Below are 15,564 nucleotides of genomic sequence, written 5' to 3'. Positions count from 1 at the left end.
ATTAACTAAATGTTTCGATTGTTAATAACTGTACCTTGTCCTCATTTACTTAAAAATTTAAACCGGCAGACGAAGGTTATAGAAATCGGAGCCTCGAAGCAGAGAAATATCCTAATTGAAAACTGACAATTTTCAAAATGGAAGGGACACCGAATGCTCGCGATAAACCATGTCCAGCTACGAGCCACCAACGGCGCAGATCGTTCCCTGAATATTTATAAAATGATTTTCGCCGTGGGTTGGGACACGTAAAGAAAATAAGTCAGCCCCAGGCCACGAAGGTTAAGCAATATCCTTATGACGTGTCCAACGATTGCAATAGCCAAACGGAATTTATATGGGATATTTAAAATCCACTCGGAACTTTTATCCGACTTCTTTTGGCATTGTATAAGGAATTGGTTAGCGTATAATGAAAAAGTTTATCAGGCTGTTATGAGCAAAAAAAATATCGTGTTGTGCATAATTAACTCAGTGTTGATGCGTCGTTATTCGATTTACCAGGCCAAAATTATTGAAGCTGATTCTGATACATTTAACTATTCACCTGATTTAACTACATCGACTCCTTCCTGTACTTTTATTATTATTACTCTTAGTAGTTCCACAATCTGCCCAAAGGGCAATAAGTATTTGTTATGTATATATTATATATGCATGGCATGTAGAAAATCACTTCATTAAGTTTTAGTCTACGCACTTCACTGTCACTTCGCATATTTAGCTGGTTAATGTTTACATTAGGATGCACTGATACTCTTTCGAAGTACTTCACACAAGCACGTTGAATTACACTCGTTATTGGCTCTAGAGAATTATCGCGTTGTATCACTTCATTCGAAACATAGTACGGAGCATCGACAATGGCACGCAACACTTTATTTTGAAACCGTTGTATGATGGATATATTAGACTTGCTAGCGGTTCCCCATAGTTGGATTCCATATGACCAAATGAGCTTGGATATAGATTCATTCCCAAGACACAACCATATCGAAATAGGTTTAAGAGAATTTCGAAAAGATACGACTCCATGACAAAAATATGAGAAAAAATATTGACCACCTATATAATTAACTATCAAAAATAATATTGTACAGTTATCAAAATAAAGAAGTAAAATTTCATCTGAAGAAAATAACAAATGAACAATAATAAAGTTGTTGCTTATTTAAAAAATGTCCAACTCACGCGTCAGCCCGTTCATCGTTAATATTTGAAAAATGGCCCTTCAAAGCCCTTAAATCTGTTTCGTTTTCCCCATTTTCTGTCGGTTTTTCTCCCGTGTCGGTCGAAAAACAACCCCGCCACCCCCCGGCCGATTGAAACAAATAAACTTCCGTTTTTACATTTACCGCGGACGTTAAATGAAACCGTTAAACTTTTTAATTTATTTCAAATCCTGCGGAAGAAAACGTAAATCGGTTTCGAATGTCGTCAGTTTTTATGGTGGCATTTAGAGCGATTAAAATTGAAAGCTTGATGGTAAAATTTCCGGATCGTCTCTTTTTTTTTAACTTTATATTCGGTTAGCCTTCGCCAACAAGTACGATAAATATTGTAATTAAATTCGATTTTGATACAACGTTTTTATCAATAAAACGAATACATACGCAAACAGTAATATAAGAATATCAAATTCAACTGTAAAATAAAATGTATGAAGTTTAATTAATTATTATAGCCCTTGTAAGTTTCTTGTAAATCCAAAGTGTTTCTTGTAAAAATTACCTTATAAAAAGAGATATATAGCATCTCTAAGCATTAGTCTGTATAGCTTTTTTTAATTTCTATATAATGTCCCTGATTTATTACGCACTTTCAAGATGATTTAAAATTAAGAAAGTCATAATGAACTGGCCCCTTGGCAGTTTTATCGAAATGGTGCTTTTTCAAACGCTGATATCAACTATTTTTTTTATTAATTACATCTTATATTGGATATACTTAGTACAATTTTAAATTACCGTTAATTTATTAATACTCTTCTGTTGTATTTGCATTAATACACAAGCAAGAAGAGTTCGGCATTAATACATCAGTATGTATTTCCCAAATTATAATAAACTATCTACTAAAACTACTTAAGCTAAAGTTAAAAATACACTTATACATTAAACATGTTCGTGTGCTATGATTCGCTTCAATTTTCTAATTTTCTGCGTGTTGTTCACCAGCTAGATTGCTTCCAGGTTGCTGTGATTTAGCAACCTTATATCATGTTTAAAAGCGAAATCTTGGACCACGTTTCACGAGCCATTACTCTGCTGACTATTTAAAATTCAAAACTGTAAGGCTGGAATGATGCAAATGATGATATTAAATTATCTTTGAATATCTAGTTTCATCTTCTACATATGTAATACATATATATCTACATATCCTACATATAGTTAATTCAAAAAAGCAATGGACCAACATGATCTATCAAAATATCGCAATGTTGCCGCCCTAACTCTGAGTTTTAGTACATTTTGACTTTGACAATACATCTGACTAATATTACATCTGACTGATATTACATCTAATGCATATATTATCGAAGAACATTAAACTATAATTAATTATACAGCCACAATAATTTATAGGTTAGAGTTGGTTTATTATATTTACATTATATTTTTTCCACACTAGTAGTAGTAGAGTTCTAGGCGTGATTTTTATATAGCAGTATTGTAAATCTGAGTAATGAATGTTACGTTCATTAGAGCTTTTTTACCTTTTATGCTTAGTTCTTGTTTCCTTCAATGCAATTTTTCCTCGTAAAGTCATTTTGATATTACTATATTTCTACTTAGTTTGTTTTGTTACTACCTGTATACACATTTCTTGATAAAACTATATTTAATCACTACATTCTCCTTAATGCATTTGCCATATCTGCAAAAGAGTTAGTATTTTAAGAAAACGTTCATGTATATTCTGAACAATAACACACAAGCTCATAAAGCTTTCACACTCTATAATACAATTTCGTACAGTTAAAATATATTAATTATATACTGACCTTTAGTTGTTTCCTCTTTCATTACCCTGTCTTGATAATTGTCAGCATTGAATCATAAACCAATATTCATAAAGATTTATTCAATCACTGTCACTTTCAAAAAAAACTAAAAAAGTGTCAATTTATCCATTTCTTTTTCACTGTGTCCGATAGTACTCATCCAAATCGAAGGTGTTATTAACAAAAATTCTTCTTTCCATACATCCAGATAGTTCTAGTTTAAATATTCTTCCCGACCTGAATGTCAATTGTAATAATTCTTTGCCATACCCCATATCAACTCAATTGAATTAAATACGAAGGGATAGGCAGGAAAACGTAATACTTTGTGGTCATAACATTCAGTAATCTGATCTACCATATATCTTTTCTCAGATTTATTTCTAAAAAAGTTAATTACATAAAATGCAATTAAATATTTCATTTATATTTACCGAGTAACAATTTGAAATAGTTCATTCTTTAACATGGTTTCTTCAAAACTTATTTTTTATACTTTAAGCCATTCCTTAATTGCTGCCCATATTGTTGTGTTTGTTGGGATCTTCTTCACCAGTGTATTATGATATGGTGTAATGTCCATAAAAATCGATGATGATTCCTCCAAGTTCTTTAACAGCTGATTCTCAAACCGCTGTAAGAACAAGTTATGGTTCATTTTTTCATGGTAGCCACCCTTGAACTTAGAGGAAAACACTAACTATGCACCAGAAATAAAACCATTCCTGCTTCCATCATGAAGAACTATATGTCTGCAGTGAATTATTAATAAATGTTATAACCAACAAAACCTAATCGATAGTTATTCCAACGTTTACCTTGTTCCCTCCACTTTTGTTGCTTTTACACTATATTTATTATCATTTTTACATGAGCGACCCAATGTACCATTCTGAAATATCCATGTCTCATATAAATATACAAACTGATATAATAATTCTTCCTTAATTTGGTTGTATGATTTTAAAAATTGTATTCTCATAAAAGCAATGGCTGGAAGTTTCATTAAACCAAAAATAATTGTATTAAATTAGGTCTCGGTTGGAAAACTTCTTATTGTTTTAATAAATTTCGTATATTTAATGTACGATAGAGCTCAATATACGAATACAATATACGAACAAACATCAAGTTTATTTTGATTTGTCACCCGTTTCACAAACGGTTTCTTTTTTGGTGTAATTAAGGTTTATTTAATTTAGGTTTATTTTTTTAGGTATTATAGTGGCCGTCTATATACTAATATTCAAGCAGTTGCAACAGACCAAAAGTATTATCAATAAAAACCTCGAAAAGTTGAAATTTATTGAAACAAACAAAACAAAAATTTAAAAAAATAACGTTTGCCAGTTTATAACCCGTAAATATAATATTTTGAAGAATTTTGAAGACGTTTGACAAACGGACCACTTTTGAAGACTCATTTAATTACATATTCAAGCTTGTCAAAGAGCATTTTATCTCTTTTTAAATAGAATAAAGTGAAAAAGAAAATATTGTCTGGCTGTAAAACGAATTTACAACTTTCGACAGGCACATATTAATGTCGTGAGTTTCCTGCTGTTTTGAATAAACTGTACATATCTACATATTCTACATATATAAGTCTGCAAAAACATTATTTTTGAACATTTTTTGTTTATCTCACTAATTATTCTACATAATTTTCACGTATCATTAGTAGTGTATATATTTCCAAAAAATATATACATCAATGTTTTCACTGGTTTACTCATTTTCCGACCAAAAAAAATCCTGCCCCTCTCGGTTCGACGAAACACAATGCAGCACATCGCGCGTTCGCATTGTCGAGTTTTCGATTCTTTTCCGCTTCCCACACTTAAATGGAAATTTCTATTAAACAAAAAATACGACCCGAAGGAATATCGGCGAAAGGGAGCGCTGAAGAATTAATGTTCGCGCCGAAAAATTTTAATTACGTTCGGGATAGTAGCCGAACAAAACCAACAAGATACCGGCGGCGAGATACAGGCAGCGAAGTTAGTAAGCAAACTTTCGGATTGTTGATTAAAACCGCACGCATACACGAAATAAAAAGGAAGAACTAAATTTATTTTTAATTCGCCCGTTTTAGGTTCCGGTATTTCGACGGGCATTCTTCTACTCCATCGGCCAATTTCTCTGTTTAATATGAAGAGAACGATACAAGGAATAGACAAACTAATGTCAATACAATGTAATATATAATCTATTCAAAATAACAGGGAACTCCTCTTCAAAATGTTTAATGTATGTCCTGCCGCAATTTGTAAGTTCGTTTTAGAATCAAACAATATTTTACTTCTTATTTATTCTAGTTAAAAAGAAACACAATGCTGTTAGACAAGTTCGACCATGTAACTGGATCAACCAGCTAAACTCGTTTGGTTTTCAAATGTTTGCAAAACTGTTGCAGAACCAGTGTTTTTTTTTAAGTCCAAAGGTGACTACCATGGTGAAATGAACAATCACTTGTTTTTGCAGTGGTTTGAAAATCAGCATTTAGAGAACTTGCCAAGAAGTGCGTCAACAAAGGCTGCAATATGAATAAAGAATGGCATAAAGCACATAAAATAAGAAGAGTGAACTATTTTAAATTGCTACTCGGTAAATATAAATGAGATGTCTCAATGCGTTTTTTTGCAATTTACTTTTTTAGAAATAAACCCGAAAAAAGATATACAGCAGATCGGATTGCTGAACAATAATGGTCAATAGTATTACGACTTCCTCCCTATCTGTACATACTGTATATTCAATCCAATTTAGAAGATATGGGGTTAGCAAAGAAGTATTAGAATGGACATGCTGATTGAGAAGAATATTCCATCAATAACTGTTTGGATATGAGGAAGGAAGCATTGTTGATCATAACAGCTTCAGTTTGGATGAACTGGATAAAATATACAGGGGAATAAATTGATAAATGGTGGAATCGTAAACATGTTTTAGACAAACTGGAAGTTAACAGTTTAGTGATTGACTTGGACAGTGGCTGGGAATGTGACAGTGGCTGAAGGAAACTTTCAGAATATGTCATAATGCTGTGCAATACTGGAAATTCCTGAGACAAAGTGATGAGAGTGGAAACAACTGAAGGTATGCACATAATTAATAGAGTATAGATGTAGAAAATGGTATTATAGGGTGTGAAAAATTTCTGTACATAGATATGATAGTAACTGTTGAGAACATTACCATAAGGTTAGAAAGTAGGCAGAATTCAGTGATTAATTTTATCAAGAATTGTGTACACAGGTAGTAGCAGAAGAAATAAAAAATACAGTGATATCAAGATGACTCGAAAAATAAATACACCATCGAAGGAAACAAGAACTAAACATGAAAGGTAAATATGCTCTCTAATAAAAATAAAATACATTACTTTGATATATAGTCGTTAATTAGTTGGCTTAGGCATCCAACGGGACCACTATATAACAAAAAAGAAATCTACCTCATGGGTGGCGTAGAACAGAGTTAAATGTAAATATAATAAAACAACTATAACCTACAAACTATTATACCTGTGTTCTTACTTGTAGTTTTAGGTCCTTGATAATGTTTACATTAGATGTACTATAATATTAAAATTAAAATATATGCTTTTGATAACAATTTTGTTTCAATAATGAAACAATTATTTAAACTAGAATTTTTTTGTATGTCAAATCCGAACTGAACTAAAGCAGGATAAATTAGTAACAATAACCAAAGAAAAGGGCTCCAACGGTAGTTTGATAGATAGTTATCGAAGAAGAGAGAGATAGTTTAACCAGTTTCTTATTACTCTGTACTTTGTCTCAACTGTAACAAAAATATATCTGTATAGAATTTTAACATTCACAGTAAGACTTTATTTCATCAAAAGTTATAAATTTCAGCTATTAACCTGAAAACTATACAAAAACACTTATAAAATTGTTTCGCAGTCGTTTCCACTATTAACAAATTGAATTCCTAATAAGCCTACGGAGAATCCGAAGAGAAAAAACGCTAGAAGGGATACGATTAATGTCGCCTTGCAAAAAAAAATTTAATTGCCTTCAAGCTGCTCCTAACCGTGAAAGCCAACTGGCGAGAGATAGCTGGCAAAGTTAATAAGTAAACTTTGAAAAATGAGGCCGCACTGTTGATTAAAACCGAGCGAAAAAATATGTGTGTACGTACAAATGGAGGAAAAAGAACATAGCAAAACGATGCCGATCTAATTTATTTTCCTTGTGGTCCAAGTGTTTTATCTAAAAATTTTCAAGATGATTTATTAACGACGTTCAAAATTACGAGATAGTTGATAGTAGGGTTCGCTATTTTAATACTAAGTTATAATGTTAGCTGTGGTAGTTAATCATAAAGTATATCTAGAAGTTATCCATAGTTCGTTTGAAATTAAAAGTGATTGCTAGGATTTACAGTTTTTAAATAGAACCAAAAATATATTAGTATTTTAATTATATAGATATACTTAATTCACGTTCTATAGAAACAATAATTTCAAGAAGCTTTATAGTTCAGTTTTAGTTATTTTTACACGAAATACACAAAAAAAACTCTTTCCTGAATGTTTACAGAGCCCTTTTTATAGAGTTTATAAGATTTAAAGGCATTGTCATGCAAGAGGATCACCTTGCATCGGTTACTTATTATTTGTCGTCTTTTTGTAGCAGCTTTGTTCGGTTATAGCAGCTCGTAATACCCCCTACAACTCGATGATTCATCATATACACAACAAGATTTTTTGGCCGTGTTTTGGCCACTTCAGCATCGATGAAGATGGACTTTTACATTGGACCGTTCTTCTAAATCATTTTTTCGCTTCGAATTGTGGCAGTAGAAAGCAGACTTCTCATGACCAATCGTAATATACTACAAAACAACTTTCTTATTTACCTGACAAGTAATAAAGTTGAAATTTTTAAACGTTTCGAAATGGCATTGTTAGTAAAATTGGCTAGTATCTAGTTTCAGTTCTTTTGGAAATTTCTAATGGCATGTAAACGCCTTCTAATAGTTGACCAATCTTAAGGTGTCTGAAAGTTGTTTAGGAATTTGAACTAGAATATCGTATCCCAATATCCAATAAGGATTGCAATTAATTGCTTTTTAAAACTTTTTTTGTTCTGCTGGCCTCTATTTGCTATTGACATCAAAATAATCACATTCAGATGATTAAAACTAAAACGCAATATGATCACCATATTCAGAGCATCATCACCATCGGTTTTTGCAAGCGTTTGGTATAATTTTTTGGTAGCAGATATCTTTGAATAAAACAACAAAAGTTACATGAAGTTAAAACTAAATGGATATATATATATATATATATATATATATATATATATATATATATATATATATATATATATATATATATATATATATTGCTCTACCTAAGTTTTTACCTATTTATCTACATTCTATTCAAATTTTTTGTATATACATCATCAAGATATTTAACGTATGTACTGCCGCAATTTGTAATCTCAGTTCAGAATCAGACAATATTTTCCTTATAATTTTATTCTAGTTAAAAATAGACACAATGCTGTCTGATTAGTTCGAACGCGTTAACGAATGAGCCTGCCAAAGTCGTCCGGTTATCAGACGCATGCAAAATTCTTGAAATCAATAGTGATGAGAGATTATCACTCTAACCTATAAACTATTGTGGGTGTATAATTAGCTGTAGTTTTTAGATGTACTATGATGTAAAAATAAATTATATTTGATAACATTTTTGTTCAATTATATTATTTAGATTATAATTTTATTGTATGTCCAAACCAAAACTGAACTAAGCTCAGACTTGGTGCGACAATATGGCGACGTTTTGATGTCACAAATTTAGTTGACGTATGTACAAAATAACTTTGAATAGACAGGATGTTAGATTAGGTCAATGTTGTGCGGAAATGGTGAAGGAACATGATGAAATAAAAAATAGAGCGAGAAACATGGTCGTGCTGGTTTTTATACCCCGGAATCGCATGGTACCAATCGTCGAGCGTTTTGAATTACGGTGACCTAAAGAGTTGTAGCGCCCGCTACTCAGTGAGGTCAAAAAGCACTAACTTACTAAAGCTCCCTCGTATGATAGAGCGTTTATATCGCTCTAAAAGTAATAAAACAATATTACTCCGTTGTTGATACCAACTAAATGTTTTTTCCATGTTACTTTTCGTGCTCTTAATTTAAATTCACTATCGCCATCATTTGATCAGTTGCTATCGAAAAAGCCCTTAAAGCTTTCAGTCAAATTTATTGATATTCAAATTAAATCCCCTCGAGCTCGGGCCGTATAGTTCCATCGGCTCAACGAGTGATCGATCGTCCTGCGAATCTTTTGATTTATTAGAAGATGTTTTCGTCTATTTAACGTTTTAATTTGCAGCTGACTGATTGCGTGCCTGTTCTATACGTTTTTCCTGCAATATTAGCCTTGTTCTTAACTTAATCGATACTTAACTCGTGACAGAGTGATGGAAGTATCGTGTTTTTAAAACATATCCAATTTTCTATATACAATTATGCACGGTTTTTGACCTAAGCAATCATAAGGTAAATTAGAGGGATGAATCCTAATCAGCAGGCCATTTTTGAAAATCGGTTCTATAAAGTATATGTTAACTATTAACTAACTATATATATATATATATATATATATATATATATATATATATATATATATATATATATATATATATATATATATATATATATATATCTATTAACGGCCATTTATTCAATAACTCCAATCTTGGGTACCATTGTCCACGTTCGATCAGACAAAAGTTTAAAAAAATGCTGTGTCGATTCGTACAAGGAAATGGTCAAGAAATACAATAGCGATTCTACACAGGTGACGAATCTTGGACCTATACTCATGATCTCTAAACAAAACAACAATCTATTATACGAGTTTTCTACAACTAGGAAATTGATTTCCTCAGTGTAAATGATATATTATGTTCGAAAGTATCTATAGAAAACTTTGAGGCATATAAATCATTACATGGAACGCTGTTACGAAACATAGGACTTAAATAGTATAAAGATAACACACTAAGAGGTGCAATGTAACTTCAAGCCATTGCTTTTAAAAGAAAATAATTTTCATAAAAGCACATAACAAAACTAAGATTTCAATTTGTGTACGGACATAGGTAATTCAAAATGAAAGAAAAGTTGGTGGAAAGGGGTAAAAGTTAGTACAACATTTAATTAGCTTTTGTAAATCATAATATTTAACAACCCTCCGCAGATATATTCCATATCGAAATCAAAAAGTTTCCAACAAGGGGTCGGCACTTGGTAAATATAACTGAAATATACATTTTGTGTCATGTAATTTACTTCTTTAATATGTCAGATGTCTGAACAATATAATCATAAAGGGTAACGTCTTCCTCTCAATCACCATATTAAATCAAATCGAATTTTTGTTGGATGTGGGAAAGAATAATTGTCATACCATAGACATGAAGGTCGACAAACATACAAGCAAGAACTCTTTGGATACATGGAAAGGATTTTCTACGATAAAAACCTTTGGTTTAGACGCACTCCATCAGACACACAGAAGAAGAAATTAACAACTGGTGGAATTATGAACTAGTGTTAGATTGGAAGTGAACAGCTTAATTATTGACTTGAATAGTGGCTCAGAATGTGACAGTGAGTGAATCAATCTTTCTGGAGATGGGATTAGGATTCAATACTGACAATACCAATAGGGTGATGAGAGTTGAAACAACTAAAGGTAAGTATATAATTAATATAGAATAACTATACAAAATTGTAGACTGCAAAAGATTTATTTTTATAGATATGTGTGTAAGTGTTCAGAATATATATGAGCATTTGGTTAAAATGTACATGTAAAGGCAAAATATGTAAATGTAAAGGGAGAGTGAATATTAACTATTTAGCCAATATGGGACATGCATTAAGAATTCAGTGATGTGATTAAAATTAATTTTATCAACAAAAAACTTATACAGGTAGTAATAAAACGGACTAAGGAAAAACACAGTTTTATCAAAATGTCTTGACTAGAAAATACAGCAACGAAGGAAACAAGAACTAAACATAAAAAGGTAAATATGGTCTCTAATGAAAATAAAATATATTACTTGGATATACAATTGTTAATTAAACGGATTAGGCCTCCAAGGGATACAAGAGGTGGTTTAGAATAGAGTTTAATGTAAATATAATACAATAACTCTAACCTACAGACTATTTTGGCTATTTGATAACTGCAGTTTAAGTCCTTCGATAATATATGCATTAGATGTACTATAATTTTAAAATAGATTATATTTTATAAAAATTTTGTTTCATTATTTCGTTTACTATATAATGTTGTTACAAAATAAACTAAGAGTCAAAGTTAAACGCGTTTTGACAGCATAAATTGAGATGATGTGGTTTCAGTGCTAATTTGCATAGACTATATAAATTTCCTCTCTTAATCTTTACATTTTGCAGATGAAGATATATGATAATATTTTTTGGTATCAACATTTTCATTGTTGGACAGTGTAATGAGAAATGAGGAATACAACACGCAACCAGTTATGATCTGCAAAGTGTCTAGGCCGACTCCTCGTACAATATATTACGTTTAACGGATCGGTTCTAAAAAGAATCGGCAATAATAAAAAGCCAAATTGGAGGATCTGCTTAATTCAATTACGGGGCCCGAGACGTTCGGCCGAATTCGAGTCGGATTTTCGTCACGCCGACCCTTTTACCCCCACCCCCGGTCCGAACGAGGCGTTCGGGCTTCTGTCACGATCTTCGCCACTATTAATTTCGCCGAAATTGCCCTTATTTTAGTGGTTTACAGCTTTTCTATTGCGCCTACTTGGTTTATAACGTCGTTGAGCAAAACGCCTCCCGGCTCTCGACGCTCGCAAATGACCGTCCCGCGATGGAGTCGTATTTTTTGTTATTAGGAAAATTTGCATGCCAAAGATAGTCGGCCCGAAGCGCCGTTGATTTGATTACGGGCGAAAGTTCGCTAGGCCGGAATCCGCATCTACGGCGACCTTTCTCTTTTGACTTGTCCTGTACGGTGTCAGTTTTGTTTCAAACTTGACGGGGGGATAACTTTTTTTTTATTACGAGCCGTTCCAGACAAACGAAGTATAATTTACGATTTACGGTGTTGCCAGATCGATTCAATTATACCTAACTTCAATGTTGTACGACTTACCTATTATAAGTGTTACTTGCAGCAGTGCTAACTTATTGAGAATTGGGAAATGGAAATGGGAAACTCCAAATACCTACATAATTATTTCAGAACAATTTTATGTTACTTATAGATATCGAATAATTTTCCATATCTCAATACCCTTTTCTATTCTACTTAGAATTCTATAAAATAATATCCATTTCCAAAAAATAATTTCATTAATAACGGTATTTAATAATAATAATAATATATCATCGGTTTCAGAGTATTTGAAAAAAGATGGAAAAGTTTATGGTACTTGTTGCATATCTCTTTATAACTATACCTTGCATATCCACCGCAAAACTATCGCTATACAAACTAAATCGCTAGTACCAGTGCTAAAACAATTTCCAGAGTTTTATAAGTATGTGCCAACACAAAGATTAGTGGCGATGCCATGATGGATTTTGAACAGCATCGCCTTGAACTTCAAGCAGATACTTTGCTGGTGAATGCTACTGAGGTAAAGATTTCGACTTCAGAACGCTGCGGAAGAATACTTGTTCCCAAACATAATAATTGTTATGTCCTTACTATAATACATTTAAGGCTAACGAGGAAAGAAATTGGGCGGCAATGCCAAGTTTAATTTCACAAATTTAATGCATCAAGCGAAATACTTGCAAGACAAATCTGAATAAAAGTTTTAAGTTATTCTACATTACGAAAAAATAAATAATAAGCATTATTTACACGGTTGTAACTTTTTTTATTTATTTAAATAATTTTCAGGTTAATTTGTAGAGATTCAGCATATTTTTATGTTTCTCTTTGGAGATTTTCATAAATTGGCATTGTCAACCTTGGTCACCTGGCAAGATTGGTGATTTATCTACAGTTTAATATGAGAAACTCCTCTACCAATACCTTATACACCTTAATGGAGCATCATCTTATCCCAATGTTATGTTAGTTTGATGACAAATGTTCAAGAGTATATTTTCGAATTAATTAATAAAAAACGATAAAATTGCATGAATTTAACAGCCTTTATTACAGCCTACCAGAATGTTAATAGAAAGACAACAAATCACTGTGTGAGTCCATCAAAATGGAATTAAAATTATTCTGCAGTCGTAGACCAGTGAATTTTGGGAACTCCAAATCTTACGACACTTGCCGGAATACCATGGATATTTAAGTAGAAACAAATACACAGTTCACAACAAAATCAACAAATTCGCGTTATATGAAATCTTGAATAATCTTTTATTTGTTCCTTAATATTGTTTCTTGATTTTATTAAATTACAAAGTAAGATATTTAGAGTTGAAAGGTGAAGTATTTGGAAGTATAATTTCCGATTTTCTTTAATTTATCGTTTGAATATTAATTTGTAGAGATAACAGCAGAGAGATGCCGGCTTAGCGGCGCAGTGGTAAAGGGAACAGGACGGTCCACCTACTTTTGATTTGATTGTTTCATATTTGTGATTGTCCTAGACAAGAGTGCAATATCCGACAATGAAAATTATCCCAGTCACGCCATAAGACAGTAACCAGGCTGGGTAAGGCCGCATATCTTCTGGGATGATTTCTAAGTTGGTCACTCGCCAGTCGATAGGCTTAATACCGAAGAATGTAAACGTGGAACGATAAAAAACAACAGACAGAAGCTTCTGCTATCAAATAGTTGACCTAACGACATGTTCATATCGCCGAAAATATAAACATTTTAATTCACAAAAGGTTCTTGCGATTGCTCTTATTTTATTGGTAATACCTTGCAGTTATAACGTAAAAATAATTATGTGGTTGGAGTTATGCCAAATACATAATTATGTATGTTACATCACACGACTGTTAACGTCTCTCGTTTTCTTTTGAATTCATTCAATTAACTGGAATAAAATTAAATATCAAAAAAGGAGACAGATTGGTTTTCCTTGGTGTAGTAAGTGGAGTTCGGACAAAAGTATGACAGCTGAAGATGTAAAATCACAAAAGGTGAATTGAAGGTGCTTGAAGACGTTTAGCCATAAATTATCCCCCAAAAAGAAAACACTCAAGCTTAGAAAATTACCCCTAGTCCGTGGATTTACTGCACAAGCATCACAGTTCTGGCTCAAAGGCCACCAAAAGCGGATTAGATTAGTTCAGTTTCTCATCAATAGATTATTGAAATTTGGAGTCACTAAAACTTGGAAAACCATTCCATAGAGGGAACGCCATGGAAATTTGGGTAGAAACAGTGCTATTTTGAAGACCTTCAAGACAAACTGGCGGGCGAAGGTACAGGCGATATAAATTATATTACAAATATGAGCTGTCCAGATAGGATAACGACATCATACACACCTGTGATCGTTTCTTTAGGAGACTGTTAATGGATCCGACTACGAAAACTGAGCATTCTAAAATGAGGGGCGATGCTTATGTGATGCTTAACATTGTACAGTGGTGATTTAGCACAGAGTTAGAACACAGTACATTTAAATCATCACCATCGTTTTGCATCGCCATTCAACAAGTCGTCGCATATTCTCTTTATAAAATAAATAGTATTTTAAAGTAAATTAAAGGATTTGCTTTAAATTTTAACTTTTAATTGTTATAAATGAATATAAAATATAATATATATAAAACAAAATATAATATTTTCATAAATACAATATAATTTAAATTTATATTAATTAAATTTAAATAATTTAAATAATATAAAAATAAAATGGTTTAGATTTTAAACCATTTTATATGCCTTTTATGTTTATTATTTTCTATATATTAAAATCAAGTTCGCATACTTGAAACAATTTATTAAACGCGCTATAAAACTTACATTTCCCACCGCCATCATCCACGATAAAAACCCGTCCAAAACAAAATCCTAATTTTGCCCGAAAATACTGACCAATTACATTAAACTTTCATTCGGACATCATCATTATCCGCCGTTCTTCGCCCGTTCGTCTCCACCCCTTCACCCCGCCCTTCGACCGTGGCTCGCCGGTCCTCCGGCCTCACATGCAATTATTATATCCATAGTGGTGGAGCCAGTCCAAGAGCCGGACGAAAAATACACGAGTCGCAATCAGGATCTCCGAGATTCCGCCATCGTAAAAATTAATTTATCTTTTTGTTTGTACAGCGGAGTTGGTTTTGATTATAACGGTTATGTTCCCGTCCCTTAGTGGTTGAACTTGTTATGAATTGTTCGATAATATCGTTCGGAACCGACCGTTTGGTTAAATATTTCTACGGGGCGTTGTCGCAGAGAAATATGTATGGTTTAGTTTAGTTAAAAGTCTTCAAAATATAGAGAAATATGTTAGAATTACCAACACGTTATTCTATTAATCATACCAGTAGTTAAC

Source organism: Rhynchophorus ferrugineus, unplaced genomic scaffold (assembly GCF_030347505.1).
Source record: "Rhynchophorus ferrugineus isolate W39M unplaced genomic scaffold, kcgeb_rfMv2 rfM4, whole genome shotgun sequence".
NCBI lineage: Eukaryota > Metazoa > Arthropoda > Insecta > Coleoptera > Curculionidae > Rhynchophorus > Rhynchophorus ferrugineus.
Note: the sequence above shows the minus strand (reverse complement) of the source record.